General features: G+C 43.4%; 2 long non-coding RNA genes across 2 annotated transcripts; both read right to left on the bottom strand.

The window, feature by feature from the left end:
• Positions 1-1137: 1137 nt before the first annotated feature.
• LOC124144895 lies at positions 1138-8164 on the bottom strand. Its single transcript, XR_006862483.2, has 4 exons — positions 8063-8164; positions 4065-4167; positions 2424-2541; positions 1138-1471 (listed from the first exon to the last, which is right to left on the bottom strand). It is a non-coding gene; the product is annotated as an uncharacterized LOC124144895 (long non-coding RNA).
• Positions 8165-8984: 820 nt separating this feature from the next.
• LOC124144908 lies at positions 8985-15642 on the bottom strand. Its single transcript, XR_006862484.2, has 4 exons — positions 15544-15642; positions 12308-12410; positions 10366-10531; positions 8985-9306 (listed from the first exon to the last, which is right to left on the bottom strand). It is a non-coding gene; the product is annotated as an uncharacterized LOC124144908 (long non-coding RNA).
• Positions 15643-17725: the final 2083 nt, after the last annotated feature.

Raw genomic sequence — 17725 nt, 5'->3', positions numbered from 1 at the left:
AGGGCTGATGGAAGAACGTGTTTACCGCCGAAGGGGTGAACGAACGGCGGCGTGTTGCGTGCAGGAGGTCGTACCATTTGGTGGAGGGAGTGTCATGGTGTGGGGAGGGATCTGTGGGCAGGATAGGACACCGCTGGTCATCGTTGACGGAAACTTGACAGCTCAGCGTTACATGGATAACATTCTTCGTCCAGTTGTCCTACCATTTCTCCAACAGCAGCCACGTGGTGTCATTTATCAGCATGACAAAGCTAGAGCCCATACAGCCAGAATTGTCACTAACTTCCTCGCAGCCAACAACGCCAACGTCCTGCCGTGGCCTGCACGCTCACCCGACATGTCCCCCATAGAACACCTCTGGGACTTGATGGATCGTCGTGTTCGACAACGACCACACTCTCCAGCCAACCGGCAAGAACTGATCTTGGCACTCCAAGAAGAATGGCTTCAAATCCCACGTGACCTCATCAGACGACTGACTTTTTCTGTGCGTCGAAGAGTTTTTACGTGTATTGAGGCATTTGTTGGTCACACACGCTACTAATGACTTGTTATTGAACGTGAGCGATTGTTTATGTACTCTGCCTATTGTTCATGATTCTGAAAGCTCGAGTTTTGTACCACACCCAACTTTGGGGGGCTCTGACGTCATTCTCGGTCGCGGTATGATTGTCATTTTCAGTGTTGATTATGTTGATATATTGATCTTCTCAATACACTTTACTTCATGCATGTATGTTTAATTGTTTTTGAGCAAGAGTGATTTCAAACTCTGGTAAAGTTTCTTTTGGACGTCAGTTTATGTAATAGAATGGAGACACGATACACAAGATAGCGAAGAGGATAACCCATATAACAATTTCATTAACTTTTTACATCAAATGACGTTGGTCATATGAGAATCAAACCACGTCTTCTCACATACAGTTGCCATGAACAAATTTAAAAAATAGTTTGAATAGGAGGTGTGTCTGGGTGCGCGTAGTCACACATTGATGCGCGTGCCCTGGGACGGAGGAGTGAGTGAGAGTTGGGTTTAACGCCGCTTTTAACATTATTCCAGTTTTATCGCGGCGTGTCAGCTTAATATGGGAGGAAAGCCCGAAGTGATGCAGGTCTCAGGCGTTTACCACTTCGGTGCAACCCACGAGCACGGGTGTGGTGCTGACAAACCTAGAAACAGGTTTCTGGCGTGCCCAAGGGACGCCACTCTGCACAGCGAATCGCGGCGCCTTTAGACGACTGGGCCCCCCGTGCCCCCTGGGACGGAGGAGAAGTATGTAGTAGACAGTATAACACATGTTGATAGAGTAGAAAAGCGATAACACTGTTGGTAGATAGTGTACGTAGCAAGTTAATAACACATGTTGAAAGAGTAGACAGTGTAACAAATGTAGATAAAGTTTTAGGTTTCAGGATTGGCAAATTGAATTGTGATGATTGTTGCCACTGCATATTCCTTGACACCAGCCTGAAAATATAAAAAGGGAAATTTGGAACGTTACTTGAAACTCTTGAGATTATACAGACTGTTGTTGTGGTTGTTGGTTTGTTGTTTAACGCCGCACTCAGCAATATTCCAGCTATATGACGGCGGTCTGTAAATAATCGAGTCTGGACCAGAGAACCCAGTGATTGATACCATGAGCATCGATCCACGCAATTGGTTGATGCATGTCATTGTGTCCCAATTGCGTGGATCGATGCTCATGATGTCAATCACTGGATTGTGTGGTCCAGACACGATTATTACTCAGGCCGCCGTCATATAGCTGGAATATTGCTGAGTGCGGCGTTAAACAACAAACAAACAAAAAAAAACTTGGGGACAAACCGGAAGTTCGTAGGTAGCAACTACCATTGTCTCGCTGTGACAGTTGAAAATGATATTTCACCCGAGTACATGAAGCATGATTTAGGCAGTAAAACGCTCGTTTCAATATTCTTTATTTTTGATGTCATCGGGTGCGATAGCGACGAGTCGAAAACCAGGTAGACATCGAGGCAATTAATTGGTCATGTGTCAACTACCAGCCACTTATCTTAAAGCGCACACGTCAAAAGATTTTATTTGTGAAACATGCATGAAGACGTACAAATCTAAATATTCTACAGCCCAGCGAGAAAATGGTTTTCTGATTTTGCATGGACAGCGCTTATCCCCTGTGGAACATGAATACCTCACTAAGACTGTCTTATTGCTACCCTCCCTGCCTGACGTTTAAGTAAGACACTGACTCCGAGCCGACCGGTGCCGAGCGTCAGGCAGGGTAACAACAAGTACCATCTTTTACCGTGTTTTGGTATGAGGCACCTACCGATCTTCTGCACTTCGAGCATGCGCTCTATCCACTACCATCACCTAAAGATGAATGTATTAACGGAATTGATGTGAATGTAGGTAAGATTATCTCCATACATACCTAAATAACTACCGCTACGACTGGGTCATTGTTCCGGCAACAACAGTAGTAGTAGCAGATCAACAAGACGAGCATCGACCCACCACCTGCAGATCCACCCACGTAGACACCGACCGAACTGATAATGAGAATTTAGAAATTTGCCGTGTGTTCGTATGTGGTGGGGTTATCATCTTTGTGACGTTTTGATTGAAGGGGAAAATGTAAAACATTAAAATCTTTAATACGTTTTCTTTTGTTTGTTTTTTTGTTGTTTAACGCCGCACTCAGCAATATTCCAGCTATATGACGGCGGTCTGTAACTAATCGAGTCTGGACCAGACAATCCAGTGATTGACATCATGCGCATCAATCAATCAACCAAGTCAGCGATCCTGACCACCCGATCCCGTTAGTCGCCTCTTACGACAAGCAAAATCGTCTTTTAGAGCAAGCATGGGTTTCTGAAGACCAGTTCAACCCCGGATCTTCACGGGTTCTTTAATGCTTAGGAATGAATACAGAATGCAGGTACAAAAACACAGTTCGGTTGCAGTTTTTTAATCAACGATTGTGTGCATGTTGGTTTACGCCGCAAACATCGCTATTCCAGCTGTATGATGCACAAATGTTATATTTGTAAACATAAGAAAGCACACTCCGGCGCAGTGGGGACTTAGCATAACACCACTGCCACAGGCTAATTTGCACATCACGTGACCGGACATTTCTCTTGTTTGTAAACAAACGCGCTTTTTCAGAAATCAGAATAGAACGGACTAATGCAAGTACATGTATTTGGGGGCGCTTTACATATTGTTTCGCATACTTATATAGATATGCTACTACAACTGCGACAGTGAGTTGCATGACAATACATATTTACACATCAAAGTGACCGTATCGCTAGCTCTCCGTAGGGCTTCGATGACAGCACGTGGAGCCGTACAATCAATGTAAACATAGGATAACTACGCAAATGGAAATAGTTTTTCACGATTTAGCATATTTTTACATATGTTTATCTAGATTTGTAGACTTGTTAAAAATTAAACAGATAAAAAACATATGCAATACCTTGAATGGACTGTGTAAGATGTGACGAATCGTTCCATGGCGCTGGCCTGTGGCAGAGGTACTATGCTAGTCGCATGGAACTGTGGGTAGGAGAGTGATAAGAAACGATACATGCAATCGGGGCACACAACCGGCCCATCCCATCCAATTCAGTTGGCTTTTACGACCAGCAATGAGGTGCTTGCGACCAATTCTAACTTGGGCCCCAAAGGGGTTATTGTTTTGGAAAACTTCACTTGCCTGAGACGATACGAGCTTAAACGACCCGTGAAGATTCCGGGGTAGAATAGGCCCTCAGCAACCCATACTTGCCGTAAAAGGCGACTATGCTTGTCGTAAAAGGCGACTAACGGGATCGGGTGGTCAGGCTCGCTGACTTGGTTGATACATGTCATCGATCCCAATTGCGTCGATCGATGCTCATGATGTCATTCACTGGATTGTCTGGTCCAGACTCGATTATTTTACAGACCGCCGTCATGTAGCTGGAATATTGCTGAGTGCGGCGTTAAACAACAAACAATCAAACAATCAATCAACGAGTTTCAACATAGCCCTGTTTGTCGAAGATGTCTCATGCCTTACCTGTCCTCCTCACAACACTCGTCAGTGCAACACCCACTGCTGCACCTTCGGGTGGTTTTGTTTCCATGAAGGTTTTCAAACGTGCAGTACTCTGCAATTATAGCTGAAACAAAGCAATTTATATCAAGAACAGGTTTTGTAGTTTTGTGTGATTTTTATTTTATTTTTGAGTTACGTGCCCAAAGCATTTCTAGAAATAGTCTGCACAAATTCATGAATATGAATCTAGGTGACATACAATATATAATATAAAGTTAGATAGAATATATGACTATACTGTAAGTTAAAGAAGGGCGAAAGATCTTGTGTGGAATAAAGGAGTTTTGACAAGCACGAATATCTGGACTCAGGTTTTTTTTCTACATTTAATACTTATACACCTGATGAAATCACTTGTTTATATATATGTATACGAGTTGATAAAAGTTTACAACTAGTTTTTCCGAAGAGATTTAGGCTAATTTTCGACGTGTGTTGAATCCGTTGATACATTTGAGCACACGAGGCGTGAAATTCTATTTTAATCCGAAATCATTCTTCCAAAGTTTTGAGCATGTAAAGTGAGGTCAAGTGATTTGGACTTTATCGTCGAATTATTTTTGCACTTAAATAGCGATGTGCATGCACGTGTGTGTGTGTGTGTGTGTGTGTGTGTGTGTGTGTGTGTGTGTGTCTGCTTGTCCTAGTTCGGCCTTATGTCCATTGTTTGTGCTAGCCCTCTCAGATACCGTGCCGCAGTCTTAACGTCCTTTGGTATGACACGGCCGGGGATCTAACCTCCGACCTTCCGCTCTCCGGACAGACGCTTTCCCTCGGGACCAAGCGGGCGGTCCTTTTAGTATATATACAGTGATAAACCAGTGTCTTTAGTGTAGAACATACAGCTTCAGTGGGAAAGAGATTAGTGATGCCTTTTTATTGTGACGATGGTAACGATGACATCACAATGGTCTGCAAAGTATTGTGATGCACTTTCTTGAAGATATCGCTTGGTCACATCAAGGGATATATATCTCCTACGGTAGCCCGTTTGGGATGAGAAATAGAGATAACTGCACGAGTGGCTTTCGTAAGAGTGAGTGAGTTTGGTTTAACGCCGCTTTTAACAATATTCCAGTCATATCACGGCGTGTCAGCTTAATGGGGGAGGAAAGCCCGAAGTGATGCAGGTCGTTTACCACTTCGATGAAACCGACGAGCACGGGCAATGTATGCTCGTTGTCCACACTTATAACACTGGATGCTGCTTAGCAATATGTGCTCGTTGTCCACACTTATAACACACTGGAGTGAGTGAGTGAGTGAGTAGGGTTTAACGCCGCTTTTAGCAGTATTACAGTTATATCGCGGCGTGTCAGCTTAATGTGGGAGGAAAGCCCGAAGTGATGCAGGTCTCAGACGTTTACCACTTCGATGAAACCGACGAGCACGGGTATGGTGCTTACATACCTAGAAACATAATCGGGGCGAACCGGGATTCGAACCCACAACCATAGGTTTCTGTCGTGCGCAAAGGACGCAACTCTGCACAGCGAATCGCGGCACCTTCGACGACTGGGCCACCCGTGCCCCTGGATTTCGTAAGATAAATGGTAAATGCACTACTCTGTTTCTTACACTCTGAAATCGCACCATTTGAGCATCGAATCGATGAAACAGTTTGGGATACGATGACATGCACCAACCAAGTCAGCGAGCCTGACCACCCGATCCCGTAAGTCGCCTCTTACGACAAGCATAGTCGCCTTTTACGGTAAGTATGGGTTGCTGAAGACCTATTCTACCCCGGATCATCACGGGTTTCCTGCTTACTAAAGTAACTCATACCTAGTGTGGTTTCCGCCATATCCCTGGACTATCAAGGCAATGGTGATAATGCGAACTAGATAAGACCAACGAACATTTATTTACACTCTAAAACCATATAGTTTCAACACAAACATAGGTCAATTCGACTGAAGCACGAGTAATAAATTACACCAGGAAAGTTTGATTGTTTGTTTGTTGTTTAACGCCGCACTCAGCAATATTCAAGCTTTATGATGGCGGTCTGACAAATAATCGAGTCTGGCCCAGACAATCCAGTGGTTGACATCATGAGCATCGATCCACGCAATTGGGAGACGATGACATGCATCAACCAAGTCAGCGAGCCTGATCCCGGCAAGCATGGGTACAATCAGGGAAGTAGTCCGTCAGAATCTGACCACAGGTCATCACCATGAGGTAGACAATCACGGGCCTGGAATTCAATCTCGCGCCATGTTCGATACCAGTTATCTTTAATGGTTTCTCATGAACACCGACAGGTGTGTAAGAAATTGAAATCCCTGTACCTATTTATGAATCGGTAGTAAATCTAGTTCTTTTATGATAATATAGTGAGTGAGTGGGTGAGTATAATATTCCAGCATTATCACGGCGGGGGACACTAGAGATAGGCTTCACACACGTGACGAGCTAACGCTTTAACCACAAAGCTACCCTACCGCCCCCTCTCATAATTACATCGCTGCACGTTATCAGGTGAACTGTAAGTGTCCACATCCTGTTCGCGCGTGCAAAATCCCTCCTTTATCTTCCTCATCCTCATTATGATGTTTTTGCTGAACATTATCTTGTCCCGTTTACAGTAACTTCCTTCAAAGAAATTTAGCGATAAGCATTAACCAATGGCGAGCTATATAACCACTGCGGAATAATGATACATCGCTACCATGCAATTTATTGTACATGACACGTGTCCATTGTTATCTTCCAGGAAGTAAATCCCTGAATACAAATTCAATTATTTGGCCATTCGAGACCAACTCGTGTTATTCCGGGGCAAGCCGAATAGCGACTCGTACCCCTCTCATGGCCATTTTTGCGACCGGGTTCCGTCTAAGCGCAAACGGGCATACCTGAAACAATTGTCAACTCTTTGCGTAATGGTTCACATATATTTCCCCATATATTATATATACTTCAGATGCAAGTTAAAGCACATCTGGACATGCGGAATTATACAGTGTGATTGAACACATTTAACTGTGTCTTGGGTATATTTTTAGATGCAAGACATATATAAAATCAAAAAATTATTTCTGAGGGATTCTTTGACGAAGAACTTGAAATCATTCGCCCATTCTGATTGGTTTGTCTTATTTTCGCACATAACATCCATCGATAGGGGGACGAGTCTTCTTGCAGGTTACGGAAAGGGGCGAGTGGTGACGAATGCTATTTGGCAACTGCTTTAAAGGCAGTCGGAGGCGACTATCCTTGTCGTAAGATGCAACTAGTGGGATCGGTGGTCAGGCTCGCTGTCTTGGTTGATGCATGGCATCGATCCCAATTGCGTGGATCGATGCTCATGATGCCATTCACTGGATTGTCTGGTCCGGACTCGATTATTGTAAATTACAGACCGCCGTCATATAGCTGGAATATTGCTGAGTGCGGCGTTAAACAACAAACAAAACAAAAAACAAAACAAGGCAGTCGGACCAGCGCAATTCTGCGTAATCGTATGCCAGTGTTTGATAAACAAACTATGTATATTGATTACTGTCATGATATGATGCCAAAGATCCCAATTTCACGACCTGCACATGAAGAATTGTATTACTTTGGAAATTATTATTTTTCAAACATCAAGTGATCAATCGTTTTAAACGTATGAGAGACGGTGACACCAAGGGTACCACACTTTGCGGCTGGATGGTTGCTTGCTTTGTTGTTTAACGCCGCACTCAGCAATATTCAAGCTATATGTCGGCGGTCTGTAAATAATCGAGTCTGGACCAGACAATCCAGTGCTTAATATCATGAACATCGATCCACGCAATTGGGATCGATGACATGCATCAACCAAGTCAGCGAGCCTGACCACCCGATCCCTTTAGTCGCCTTTTACGACAAGCATAGTCGCCTTTTACGGCAAGCATGGGTTGCTGAAGACCTATTCTACCCCGGATCTTCGCGGGTCTATTGAATATGAAAAGTTAACATATTACCTGGCAGAATCGCCAAGAGAAAAGTCAGCCGAAGAAACATCGTTGTGGGTGAGATGGGTAGATTGACGTCTGAGCTCTGATGTTGTACGTTGTCATCTGTCATCGGGATGTTATATCTGTTTTATCATTTCAGGGTTTTCCTCAATGCCCCCCAGCAAAGATCCGGGTTGTCTCCACCAACCCCGCACCCCAGGTGACATACAGGATCCTGGTTGATGCATGCCATGGTATCCCAGTTCCGTGGATGTATTGTGGTAGCACGGAAGTTAAAACGCTTTCCCTATAGCCGGTGAACACGGTTCGATCGCATACCATCGTGTGAACAATGTGTGCACCCACCCACCCCAACCCCCCACTCCCATTCCCGAATATTGCTGAAACGTGACGTGAAACCATATTCACTCACAAAAAGGAAGCTTGAGAATTAAGAATAGCATTTGATGAATATTTTGTTCAATAAAAAACATGAATTACGAATGAATTCTTTATTGATAGAAAATGTGTCATGTAAAATTCAAGTCTCGACACACATACAGAGTCATCAGGTATAATTAGGTGGTTTTTTTAGAGATCCCATTCATTGTTTCGAATAGATGAAACGTGCTACTGCAAAGGCTGTCTAAAGTCTGAGGTGAAGCATATAATAATAATAATAATAATAACAAATCCATTTATACTACGCCAGATTCCATTCACCACGTTAATGCTCATGGCGCTACACAGTTTTAGCAAGTAATGCTAATGAAAGGGGAGTAGAGTTGATAGTGTTGTCTGAAAAGGTGTGTTTTCAGATGAGCCTTAAAGGATGAAAACGATGGCAACAGCTTAAGATCGGATGGTAGTTTGTTCCATAGGGATGAAGCGCAGAACTGGAAAGATCTCTGACCAAAGGTTTTGAGACGGGTTTCCGGGACTTGTATCAGGTGAACGGGGATATCTGGAAGGCTTGTATTTAGGCAGTTCGGTGAGATATAAAGGGGCTGTTTCCATGTAGCATTTGTAGCCCAGGGTTAGAATATATGGGCTACGAGAGTCGTAATGCTGAGATCTGCTCACAACACAGGTCCTTGCCCTGCCTTTGGCATGCGCAAAATCTTTTTCTGCATACACCGCGATCAAATCTTTGTTGGCAATAAACAACGAGAAACAGAGAGCAGGTATAGGTCAACGGGGAACTAGAAACATGGTTTCAAGATTATAGGGATTGGCCATGTTTGAATTTTGATTGGTTGTGAAGACATCACCTGAAAAGGTAAAGAAAAAAGTGAGGTGAGGTGAAATGGTGTTTAACGTCGTGTTCAAGATCATTGTACTTATATAGCCGTGTTCGTATCGTGCGTGCGTGGGTCTGAGTGCTTGCGTACGTGAGGCTGTGTGCTAGCGTGCGTGGGTGCTGGACAACACCGGTTTCATATAGTGCTTGCCCACTGAGATAGCATGCCTCAGTTTAACATGGATATCCCACCCATACACGGTGCACTGGCTCCGAACCGACCAGTCCTTGTTTATCCATTTAATGCGTTGGGCAGGGTAACAGCAAGGACCTTCTGTTAAGGTCTGTTGGTGTAACGTGGCCAAAGATAACATCACCGACCTCCCGCTCTCCGGGCAGACGCTCTATCCCATGGACCATGCATGAATGTGGTAAAACATAAAAGTAAAGTTGAATAAATACTGGATTTGTTTGTTTGCTGTTTAACACCGCACTCAGCAATATTCCAGCTATATGACAGCGGTCTGCAAATAATCCAGTCTGGACCAGACAATCCAGTGATTAATATCATGAGCATCGATCCACGCAATTGGGTGGTTGGTTTGTTGTTATACGCCGCACTCAGCAATATTCCAGCTATATGTCGGCGGTCTGTAAATAATCGAGTCTGGACCAGACAATCCAGTGATTGATATCAGCATCGATCCACACAATTGGGATCGATGACATGCATCAACCAAGTCAGCGAGCCTGACCACCCGACCCTTGGCAACAGCTAGCGTCAACAAGAGGTCAAAACAGAAAATGTACCGACTATGACGGAAAAAAACTGTTAAGATTTCGATTGTGTATTGTTTCTTGTCTTCCGGATTAAAACTGTTTCCCTGAAACCTGTGCTGGTCGTATGAGGCGGCATAAGACGCAAAGTGACTTGCTTGATAGCGTGTCATCTTACCCCGACGGCGCCTATCGTTGCTCATGATCTCAGTCATCGGTTTGTCTAGGTCCGACTTGATTATTACATCATATAGCTTGTTGTGGCACATGTATCTGTACCATTACCAAAGAGTTTTAACATAAACACCTGTACCGTTATCGCATGTGCGCCCGGCAGGTATCCTCCAAATACTTAGATAATTATTGGCACCACCCGGGTATTATTGGACCGGCAGCAAAAGTAGTAAATGCAGCAACAAAAGATGATGAATGACACTCCACCGGCAGACCCACCAATGTAGACACCAAAACCGACAGAACTGTGAATGTATAGAAAATTACAGTCAATCGCCATTCACCGGACAATTATAAAAGCATCACTACTTTTTTACATGAAAATTATTTCATTGGCTTTGAATCAACCACAGTTATACTGTCCACAGCAAAAATATGATGTGCAATGTCCTATGCATATATCTCTGGTTCAAGCGTTTGCGTCTCAGTCAGAAGCCTCGGGTTCAATCCCCCACATGGGTTTAATGAGCAAAGCCACTTTCGAATGAGAGAGTCAGTGAGGTTTTGCGCCGCTTTAAGCAATATTCCAGCAATATCACGGCGGGTGACACCAGAAGTTGGCTTCGCACATTGTACCAATGTCGGGAATCGAAGCCGGGCCTACGGTGTGACGAGCGAACGGTTAAACCACTAGGCTACCCGACCGCCCCGCCCCTTTCGAGTGCCCCCGTCGTTAGATTGCTGGAACATGGCTAAAAGCAACGTAAAACCCAACTCACTCAATGTGCATCATGACTGCCATGACACGAACAGAAATGAAAATTCGACGTAAGGTGCGAACATTTCCTTATCTAGTGTATACCCATGAATATCCGGGTTAGGATAGGACCTCAGCAAACCATGCTTGCTGTAAAAGTCGACTAACGGGATCGGATGGTCTGGCTCGCTGCTGCTCGGATCATAAACACATGTTTATATGTTCAAAGGTGTTTATCCCAACTGCTTGGATCGATGATCATGATGTCAATCACTGAATTCGCTGGTCCAGACGCGATTATTTACAGAACGCCGTCATACAGCTGGAATATTGCCGAGTGCGGCGTTAAACAACAAACAAACAAGCAAACAAATCTTATCCCCTGTGCGGCCTGACTGATTGTGTGTGATCGTAACTCAACAACATGGATCGTTGCTTTTGTTATCATCTGACCTAGCAGGTCCAGGCTCGATCATTTATATACACAGCAATATTTCTGTTTGCGGTATTAAACAACATCGACTCACTTACCAACTTAGACTATTCATGTACGGGACCCGTGAAGATTCGTTCTAAGGTAGGTCTTCAGCAACCAATGCTTGCGATTATGCTTGAAGTAAGAGGCGAGTAACGGGATCGGGTGGTCAGGCTCGCTTACTTGGTTGATGCATGTCATTGTTTCCCAATTGCGTGGATCGATGCTCATAATGTCAATCATTGGAATGTCTGGTCCAGACTCGCTTAGGTACAGACCGCCGTCATATAGCTTGAATATTGCTGAGTGCGGCGTTAAACAACAAACAAACCTTAAAGAATCAAGAGCCACGAAGACTTTTGTTAAGACAAGTGAAAGTTCTACAATATGTACATGTTAAACGACAAACAAACAAACAAATATTCATGTACGGTATGTAAGAGAACAGCTGCCCATGATTCGGATAACAGATTTGAAATAAAAATATTTAGTGTTGGTTTGGTTGGTGGTTTGTTGTTTAACGCCGCACTCAGCAAAATTCCAGCTATATGAGGGCGGTCTGTAAATAATCGAGTCTGGACCAGACAATCCAGTGATTAATATCATGAGCATCGATCCACGCGATTGGGATCGATGACATGTATCAACCAAGTCAGCGAGCCTGACCACCCGATCCCTTTAGTCGCCTTTTACGACAAGCATAGTCGCCTTTTACGGCAAGCATGGGTTGCTGAAGACCTATTCTACCCCGGAATCTTCACGGGTCAAACATATTTAGTGATACATAACCCGTAATACGTTCCGATACTCTATTGCTCTGTTCTAGACAAAATAATTGAATAGCCCCACCTTGTCTTGCAGCAGGTCTTGGTGCAACAGCCATTGGGACACGATCTGTATGTTGAATAGCCACTGCTAGATACATACTTGCAATAATACTCGGCTGAGACGACTGCAACAAAACAATATGAACAGTTATGAATTAACATGAGATCCGTGAAGATCCGGGGTAGAATTGGTCTTCAGCAACCCATGCTTGCCGTAAAAGGAGACTACGCTGACTTTGTTGATGCATGACATCGTATCCCATTTGCGTGGATCGATGCCCATGTTGTCAATCACTGGATTGTCTGGTCCAGATTCGATTATTTACTGACCGCCGTCATATAGCTGAAATATTGCTGAGTGCTGCGTTAAACAACAGTCAAACCTTAAAGAATCAAGAGCCACGAAGACTTTTGTTCTACAACATTTACATGTAGTGTTAAAAGCTGCAGAAAGAGTTGTACCTTGTCATTTGGATGTTCCTTCGGAGGCTTGAATCATCGCGTACAGCCAGGGGTTACCGTAAACGAACCTGGTCTTGTCGCGAAGCTCTCATAAAATTTCCTATTTTGATTGCTAACATTTGCAAGTGTTCGTGATGCAGAGTTGCGTCCCCTGGGCACGCCAGAGACCTATTGTAGTGGGATAGAATCGATACTCGCGGGTTTCACCAAAGTGGTAAACTTCGGGCTTTCCTCTCACATTAAGCTGACACGCCGTGATATAACTGGAATATTGTTCAAAGCGGCATTAAACTCCGCTCACTCATTCACTTTAAGGTATTTTCTTATAATTATGAAAAGGGTTTTGTCAATTTTATTTAAATCAAACCTGCTAAGAAGGAAATGTAAACACTTCGTCGCCTGAAAACTCTGGTGTAACTTCCACTACTACAGTGCTGACATTATGGCTGTTGAAGTTTTGAAGTGTTGTCATTTTATAATCATGAAAGAATATTACGACATAACGTGAACAAAGGCATAGATTCTTCCACATTACGTGAACAAATGCATAGATTCTTCTACCTAACGAGACCCGTGAAGATTCCGGGGTAGAATAGGTCTCCAGCAAACCATACTTGCCGTAAAAGGCGACTATGCTTGTCGTAAAAGGCGACTAACGGTGGTGGTCAGGCTCGCTGACTTGGTTGATACGTTAAACAACATACAAACAAAAGACGAAGAGAAAAACGTTGAACTATGTATTTTGCAACACAGTTGGGGACAATTTTTAATGTTGACTCAGCAGGGTTTAAAACTGCTATTGGGCTTCTAATGTTCGTTTGTTGTTTAACGCCGCAATCAGCAATATTCCAGCTATATGACGGCGGTCTGTAAACTAATCGAGTGATTGACATCATGAGCATCGATCCACGCAATTGGGATCGATGACATGCACCAATGAAGTCAGCGAGCCTGACCACCCGATCCCGTTAGACGCCTCTTACGACAAGTATAGTCGCCTTTTACGGCAAGTATGGGTTGCTGAAGACCTATTCTATCCCGGATCTTCACGGGCTTCTGATGAACCTCGGGGACTTCAATCTACCCGCAGAAAAGCGGTGGAATAGGTCTTCAGCAACCCATTCTTGCCGTAAAAGGCGACCCAATCTCATTAAAATCAAATCAAAATCATCGTCTATCGTTCGCTTCCGTGGGATAAATATTTAAACAGAGGAGACGATGCATAGTACGTGAGAAGCACTGCCATACAATCTCAACCAAATATTAGACATTCCGGATTGGTCGTTTGTTCAGTTTTCAAAATTTTAATCGAGAACTGTGTCAACATATTTCGCAAGCGTTGCCTAAATGGAAGTCGCCAGGTTGAAACGAGTGTCGCAAAGCTGGAGAAAGCTGCTTTCTAATTGGCTGATATCGACTTCTTGTTAGTAATTTCATTGGACGGTCAAAGTTCGCGAAAAGTCGTTCTGACGTGACTCGTAATGGGATGTCCTCAGTTCTTTGTTTAGCGGCAGCGAGAACTTAGATCTGATTTTAATGAGATGGAAGGCGACTATGCTTGTCTTGAAAGGCGAATAATGGGATCGGGTGGTCAGGCTCGCTGACTTGATTGGTGAATGTCATCGATCCCAATTGCTTGGATCGATGCTCATGATGTCAATCACTGGATTATCTGGTCCAGACTCGATTATTTACAGACCGCCGTTATATAACTGGAATACTGCTGAGTGCGGCGTTAAACAACAAACAAACACAGCTGTTCCCTGTATACCTATGTTTTTATGTATGAACTCGAGAGACGTTATTCGATATCGAACAGTGGGAGATGCCATAAATTGTATCACGTTCTTTGAATTATGAGTGGGACCGCATACCCAATGACCGTATACGTCGTACACACAGGTAATAGATAGCTGCATGGAGGGCAATACCCGGATGTTCCTCTGTAAGTTGAGTTAAGTATTTTCTATATTTATAAGAAATCTCGATTGTACGATACCGACTATATCATAGGCATGTGTTTATGAATCAATATGAAATGGTAGGTTTAAGATATGATATAAACCATGTCTCAAAACGTTTTCAAGTTAAAAAATATGTCTTCTTCAAATTTGATAAAATTCGTTTTGCGTTCAAATGAGCTAATAAACACCTCAAGTTTATGTTGCACAGCGCAATATGGGTTATTATAATGTGACATTCGCGCAATCAGTCGCGTCACTTCAGATCGGATGGTCAGAGGTGAGGTGAGGTGAAATGGGGTTTAACGTCGCGTCCAAGATAATTGCACTTATATAGCGATGTGCATGCACGTGTATGTGTGTGTGTGGCTGCTTGTACTAGTCCGGACTGATGCCGATTTATAGTGCTAGCACACTGAGATACCATGCCGCAGTTTAACATGAATACCCCACTCAGACACAGTATACTGACTCCGAGCCGACCAGTCCTTGTTTTAGCCCCTTAATGCCGAGCACCAGAAAAGGTAACAACAAGTACAATCTTTAAACGTCTTTTGGTATGACGCGGCTGGGGATCGAACCCCGGACCTTCCGCTCTCCAGGCAGACGCTCTACCATTAGACCACGGAGGCGGTCCGGTGACTTGCGTGTCATCCTATATCAAGACGTCCGTCTTGAATGCGGCATTAAGCAACCACCGAACAACCTTTACTTTAAAATTCATAAGCAAACCATTCTTCTGGCAATTGATTATAAAGGCAACCATTAATGTATTAGATTCAACATTTAACAGTGTTGTAAATCAATGCTGGATATGAAAAATAATCATCCTTACCAGGTAGAAGAAGGGAAAGGGTCACCAACCACCTGAGCAACATGTTTGCAGCTGACGGGTCTGATGTTGAAGTGCCCGTGAGTCATCCCCCACACAGCCAGTCCATGGCAACAAGCAACATATTGTGCATGTGATCTCAGTGTGCGGATAGAATTCATTGAGCTCCTCTGTATTTCCATACCTGCACCTTTTGCCATGAACTGGTCCTTATACCCATGTTATACCCATCTGGCGGCGGTCTGTATATAATCGAGTCTGGACCAGATATTCCAGTGAGTGACATCATGAGCATCGATCCACGCAATTGGGATCGAGGACATGCGTCAACCAAGTCAGCGAGCCTGACCACCCGATCCCGTTAGTCGCCTCTTATGACAAGCATGGTCATCTTTCACGACAAGCATGGGTTGCTGAAGACCTTTTCTAACCAGGATCTTCACGGGTCATCATACAGGAGTATACATTATTGTACACGCACGTCCACGAATTGCTGTCTTCATCAAACTACATTTAGCCAACGAGAACAACTTGCTTCCTTTTATTTTATTTTACCATGTGCGTTAATATGATCACAGTGTTGACCAAAAATGTAAACGTTAACATTTTTTCTGCTTCACTGAAATAATATCTAAAGCCGTATAGCTGCCGTTGGGAACTAAATTTGCAGGGGGCGTATAATGCGAACCCTCTGTTTATTAAAAAAAAAAGACCACAAGAGCGGATCCAGCATTTTCTGAAAGGGAAGGGTCCCTATTAATGAATAATATTTAAGTCTGCATTGTAGCCTTCATAAATAGTCTTATTTTTTCATTGTACTTTATGATCATACTCGTCATTGCCCGTAGAAAACATGAGATGGAAGTAACGTTTGACAAACATATTTAACATAAAATGCTATATTTGAACACTAATTTGTACATTTAAACCGTACACTTTTTTGTTTATTTAACGCCGCACTCAGCAGTATTCCAGCTATATGACGGCGGTCTGTAAAATAATCGAGTCTGGACCAGACAATCCAGTTATTGACATCATGAGCATCGATCCCATCTTGGTAAACATTCCCGTCAACACCTGCGTGACATTTGTTGCAATGTTACAAGAAGAACAGCAAACTGATCAACCCAATCGAAGCAATGAAGATGTAATAAAAAATAAAAACTTTTCAACTCAAGATTTATGGCCCAAGCAGAATTCATGCATCCCCCTTGTTCTCCCTGGATAAATAGATTCAATTTCGACAGTTAAGAGCAGGTTGAATATTCGCACAGACTTGAATTGATTTCTTTCTTTTATGCAATCTTTTGCTTTAGGGGGCCAGAACAAGGAAGTACTATATAATTGTAAGTCTCTGAAGCATGACCAATACTCAATGTTTTCTTCTTTTGTCACCAAGGGGCGGTCGGGTAGCCTAGTGGTTAAAGCGTTCGCTCGTCACGCGTAAAGATTCCGGGGTAGAATAGGTCTTCGGCAACCCATGCTTGCAGTAAAATGCGACTATGCTTGTCGTTAAAGGCGACTAACGGGTGGTCGGGTGGTCAGGCTCGCTGACTTGGTTGATGCATGTCATCGATCTCAATTGCGTGAATCGATGCTCATGATATTAATCACTGGATTGTCTGGTCCAGACTCGATTATTTACAGAGTGCCGTCATATAGCTGGAATATTGCTGAGTGTGGCGTTAAACAACAAACCAACCAAACCAACCGAAGACCCGGGTTCGATTCCCGACATGGGTACAATGTGTGAAGCCCATTTCTGTTGTCCCTCGCCGTGATATTGCTGGTATATTGCTAAAAGCGGCGTAAAACCATACTCAGTCAGTCAGTCTTTAAAATTGTCACCACCTTTTGTTACCAACTTTTGTTACCAAGGACATTGATCGGTATGTTATTTGCTTTTAACATGTCTGGACTACGCTGGCGGTTTCTTTGTTACCCACCTGGTAATAAGATCCGTTTCACACATTATAAATTACCCCTTTTGTTCCGCATCTCATTTTGGAAATAAAATTTGGTTTTATTCCATGCTTCATGTATAATGGCAGAAACCTGCGGTGTTATAAACAACATCATGGGTTAAATTACCAGCGAAGTAAGCATTGAAGGAACTTCACAAATATGAGAAATATAAGCCAAGGAATAAAGTAGAGATCATTATCCTCCTTGATTACATTGTAGG

This window comes from Haliotis rufescens, unplaced genomic scaffold, assembly GCF_023055435.1.
Source record: "Haliotis rufescens isolate VD_foot unplaced genomic scaffold, xgHalRufe1.0.p SCAF_16, whole genome shotgun sequence".
Lineage (NCBI taxonomy): Eukaryota > Metazoa > Mollusca > Gastropoda > Lepetellida > Haliotidae > Haliotis > Haliotis rufescens.
This window is presented reverse-complemented; position numbering and strand designations above follow the sequence as displayed.